The following is a 6007-nucleotide window of genomic DNA, read 5'->3' on the forward strand; positions in this document are numbered from 1 at the left end:
GCGTTGCATGAGCGACAACAGGGCTTTAGAGGCCACCACCCTATTGCGTTTATTGTCGACTGTGAGCAAACGCGGCACCCATCTTGCAGAAATATTTTTCATGCCCAATTTGTCATGTAAAATAAAAATGACGCTACCTTTTGAGATCCCTGTAACCTCAATTATCTCACTCAACTTTAATCTTCGGTCACTTAACACCATATCGTGGATTTTATTGATCATTTCTGGTGTAGTCACCTCTACAGGACGTCCTGAGCGTGGTTCATCCTTTGTTGATGTACGACCACGTTTAAATTCATTTAACCAGTTATAAATAGTTGCAAGTGAAGGAGCAGATATGCCGTGAACTAAATCCAACTCATTTTTTATTTCGTTTGCTGTTAACCCTTTTATATTAAAATGTTTAATAACAGCTCTAAACTCAATTTTCTCCATTTTCCATTTTTCCATTTTCCACAAGCAAATTTTTTTTTTAAATGTACGAGAAACACACAACAACCCGACCAATCTGATTGAAACTTCGCAGCATACTGAATCGGTAGTGCCGCTGCATGAAAACAAACCGCTTACAGTACTAGTCGCGCCACCTGTCGGCTTTTCTAAGGACTTATTGACCCACCCTCGTATCAATACTCGACAAATAGTTATTCCTAACCCGACAACTGACCATAATTATATTAATAGAATATAACCATACAAAAAATCGCTAAACATAAAATCAATACCATTAGTTTGACCTCGAACACTATTTGAAAAACGCTATTTTAGAGTATCACACTTTCTTTAACCTTAGCGATAGGTAGGGGAGCCCGCCAAAGATCATGGGCTAGGGTCCCCCTTCAGGATGTGGAGCCCATGTTTTGGTGTATAAATTGTTTTACGTGTGGTGTGCCGCGGAATTCTGGGAAGACCTTTGGTGTGCCATGGTTTGGAAAAGGTTGCGGAGCACTGGACTATGAAACCAAAGCGTCAGGTCAACTGGTCGGTAATACGTTTTATAACATTGTACTTTTTTGGACTTTTAATACACTGATACGCCTCTTTGCCTGATTATCTCACGTAAAAATAGATCAAATGATATTCACTTGTATCAATATGAGTGTAGTAATAAGAAAATAAAATAAATAGATTGTATATGTAAAAAAATATTTTTAGAATATATTACATCATTTTCATCCTAGAGCCGGAGTGCAAATTTATGATGCGGCAACTCTAAGCCTTAACGACCAATTGAGCTTTTATAATAGCCCGTTGCTTTATCCAATCTGAGATTTTACATACGAGCCTATAGTTTTATATATTATGGTAATAATACGGAGGAAATTAAAATAGAATTTTATATTGTTTACATTTATGAATTGAAGGTAGGTATGTTAGTTTCGAGAGAGATACATTTGAAGTTACGTGAAAGTCTTGAAGCGAAACAAATCGACACTTCTAGAGCTTCCCTCACAAATATGGATGACCGCATAACCCACAAGGGACGTAGTACTTACATTTTGCTTTCGAAAATATCTATACAGTTCCATGACTCTCCCAGTTACTTTTATCTATGTATTGTACCTACCCGTTACTTTAAGAATGTTTAATTTGAATTTAAATTCTAATTGATTTAAGTTTTGTATTAAATATTCCATTTGTACCGTTTTTTGCGGTCCGGGCTTGGCTTTTAAGCATCTTCAGCATAGTAGCTGTTAGTATAGTACTTCAGCATAGTAACTGTAGCATAAATTTAATATAGACTGATAACAAGTGCATTTGCGAGACCCAGGACCCGAACCTTGAACCCATGACATTTTAAGCCGACACATAACCGCTGTGCCACCGTGGATTGGAATATAATAATAATGAGTATCTTATGTGTCTACTACGGGTTTTACAAATAAAAAATAATCTTGCTCCTTTACTTAGTAGGTAATAAGATTTCACGTTATTTTATTGTACTTATATTACTGTACTCCTTGGCAGTGTACATTTACCATTAACGAGTACGTATAGTGTCTGAAGATACCAAAAGGTGAAATCGGGGTCGCAAAAATGACTCAAATAGAAAACTTAAATCAATTATAATGTACCTATATTAAGACTGAGATATAGTAAATGCTGAAAATACGGTATTGTGTGAAAGTTTCCAAGATGGCCGAGCAGCTGATAATGTCGTGGGTCCCAGGTTCGAATTCTGGGTCCGGTGAGTACACATATTGTTTTTCAAATTGTTTTTGGAGTCAGTATATGGACCTAATATGTTGAGCAAGTGGCTAACATCCATTTCTCGTAAAAAAATCTGTTAATACAGGCTCATATGATCTTATTCGGATCGGATATGGTCAAAAGAAGAGAAAGAAATATTTATTCGAAATAATTTCGATTATAATTCGAAGTAATTTCGTTAATTTCGTTTTCTTCTTCTTCTGCTGAGAAAATACAAAAATTATTGCACTTCGAATACGAGTATACTATGACGTTAGGTGGGAATATTTTGTCTATGTGGATTATTTTAGAATACCTCAGTAACTCTTGGCCCAGCTTAGATGCAGAGCACTTATCTCATGTCGCATGTTTTATGCGATTTAGGGTACCTAAACATAACAATACAATAATTACAAAAACATGATTAAAACACTATATAATCCGACAAATTTTTGTCCCAAGACAAAAATAGCGATACAAAATTGCGAATAATTCAATTATTATAGTACACTTATTTAATAACTATATGTAGTACACTATCTGATTGAGTAAATTCTTTCATTTTTAGCGACGGGGGATTATGAATCTTTTGTAAGTAGTGGACAGTACATTTTTAAATCTTCTAGTATTCAGATGATCATTATACCCAGGGATCGAAATGGACCGGAGCACACCGGAGCGCCGTTCCGGTTCATGAAATCACCAAAATTATCGCTCCGTCTCGTGGAAAAAATAATTTTACCATTTACGTATCTATTCTATACACAAGGCTGCTATCGGCGGTTATCGAGGGTTGTTTATTATATTTATGTATTGAGGAGGTTAATTGTTACAATAAGTTAACCGTCTGAACTGCAAAAGGTGCTATGTTTTAAAATAAACTCTATTGGCTGTGTTAACTTTTAAAGAGAGATAGATAGTTTTGACAGTTTAAATGGCTAACTTATTGTATCAATTATAATACCTCAATACATAAATATGATAAACTACCCTTGTTAGCCGCCGATAGCAGCCTTGTGTATAGAATATATGCGCTGAGCTAGATAAGCCATATAATAAAAAACTCGAACAAACTTGTTTTTATTAAATTATCAGATAACTATGTTAATATTTTCGGAAAGTATTGAGCGGTCTGGTTCATAAAATTTTCCATTTCGGGCGTTGATTATACCTAATGATGATTATATGAAAATTTACCATGCAGCAGTGAGTTTCTAGACTATTGGTCTAATTGTAGATGCTATTTGCATAGTTGCGAAAGATTTTCTGTCAACTGAATTTCGACCGTTCCCATTTTTTTAACTTCTGTACCCTCAATAATAATTGTGAAACAATGTGTTAACGTATTTATTTTCAATGTTAAATCTTTCCGTACATTGTGGTTACTGTCACCTGTAACACCAAGTCAGTCTATCCAGCATGCGGTATGTTGACACCGCTCGTTCACGATCGCTATAAATCTGCAGTGTGTTGCTTTGGTCACTTCATTAGCATACCCACTGCATTCAATTAAGACATGCAGCTCGATGTTAATGCCATTATTTAAATGCAATTTAAAAAAAAAAACATATTCTACCTAACATATTATTTGCAACACTTAATAAATTACCCACGCTCCATTAAACCCTGCATAAATAAACAGGCAGTCCATACCATATATGTATAAAGCTTATCTAAGTAAGTATATGTATATTATTATAAACATAAAGTAATCTTTTCTGTACGATACATTCCAGCAAAGTATTAGTTTTTACATACCACTCCAATAGCTACTCATTAATCTTTACCAACACGTGACTGACTAAAAGTAACCTATGTATTAATTACATAATGCAAACACAATTGTCCACCACCACCATTTCCTTCAGTACTGCGTCTCTTATTATGTGTGACATAAATTAGTGAGTCGAACGTTTGTCAAAAATGCAGAATGTCTCACTCTAGAATAGCACCGCGATTTCCTTACTATCGACTCGTGTGGCACCAGACGACATGACGTAATTGTGACGTCAGCCAATACACGCTCGAGGCATGCCGCCCAGCGTACAGTGCTCACCATAGATATTATTATGAAGAAACACCTATATGTGTATGGTGACAATGAATAGCGCCACTGTCTGAGTAGCGTTATTTTCTCGAATGCTATTATCACTCCGGTAGTACGTCACAATGATGTCATATGACAGAAGCTAATTAACTCGAGTAATTGTAATACGGTCGTGATAGTGTAACCAAAAAAATACGATGAAAAGTCATGACGTTTGAGCCTTGGTAAGATGTCACTTTACACAGTCATACTGAAAACTACTAGAAAAACTGGCATTTGATCCTCACATTAAAAACTAACAACAAATATTAAAATCTTCTATAGATAAAGACAGCTAAAATATACGAATGTGAGGCTGATAAAAACTACTAAAACTAATGATGAAATTAGTTACAAGATATTTGAAATTTAATGCAGATGTATGGCAAACTTTACAGTTTACGATATTATAACCCACAGTTGTTAAAACTGCATAAATATGCAAAAAATAGATTCCATAAAAATTATTAAATGTACAGACACTGCATATATGAAGTCTGAAACATTAGCTTGTCGGATAGATACCATTAATGAACCATTTTGAATACGAAACGTAGTCGATATAGTTTATCGAAACCAAAATTTTCACATTATAATGACAATATAGCTATAAATAACTGGCTGGTGCAGGACAACCCATATCAATTATTATTCATAAACCATCCTTGTTTGATATATTTGAATGAAAAATCTCAAAAATCGCGCATGTCATACTTACATAATACTAAAATGGCGACTACCAATAATTGTCTATAAAACTGTCATGGTTGAATGCACCAACGAACAGAGTATATTTTTACTATAGTTACCAATTCAACCACACTAAAATACCTGCAGAATTGCTATCAAAATATAGAAAATTCATGAGACTTTCCTGTTCAGCGTTCCCAACTTATCGTTTTTCTTGCCAGATCTATCATTTTTTGATAGGCATCTATATAGCTTATGGCGTTTTTATTAGAGTTATTTGATGCCTTCAACAGCTTTAAATTTGTTGAAAATAAGCTAGATATTTAGTTTATATATTCAGATTTTTAATGAAGGTAGGTCGGTACTTGAGAAATAAAACAACACAATGAAACAATATGAGCTTTCTTGGCGTTATAGTGATTAAATGGTATTGGATATTATAATTTAATGTGTGCTTAGGCATATTGTGGCATCGGGTTGACGATTATCGTATATTCCACTCTCTCTGGTATTACCTAATTATTACTTATCGTAGGTTGTCAGATTAAATAATTGTTTTTTGTCAATTTTGAAATGAGTTTCTGGGAAAATGTGATGTGGTTATTTTGCACTTCAATAGGCAAACATGGGTATTTAAATTATATTTACACAAAATCTAGCGTTTTTTCCTGCCAAATAGCTTGTTTTCGTACCCTGTCTAGCATGTTTTTGTCAACGACACTTGGCAACACTGTTTCTGTTATAGTCCAAAGTATTTGGTAAGAAGAACACTATTTCAAAATATAAGCGAAGAAATACGTCATAAAATAATAATACTCGTATGTTTGTCAAACTGAGTTTCACTCGACGCGACAGGCTATTTTCTGCTCGACCGATTGGGCATCAACTTAATCGAAATTATCAGCCATTTTTAAATCGTGTTTGATCAGCAGGATGAAAATCATATTGCGTAACTCCAAAGTTTCAAAGGCTTATATTTTTAGCTGCCCATATATAATATAATACAAAAACTGTGCTCAACGATAACCTGACTTAATAATG

The sequence above is a fragment of the Rhyacophila brunnea genome, unplaced genomic scaffold, assembly GCF_057557595.1.
Source record: "Rhyacophila brunnea isolate RB1 unplaced genomic scaffold, BYU_Rbru_1.0 scaffold_9, whole genome shotgun sequence".
Taxonomy (NCBI): Eukaryota; Metazoa; Arthropoda; class Insecta; order Trichoptera; family Rhyacophilidae; genus Rhyacophila; species Rhyacophila brunnea.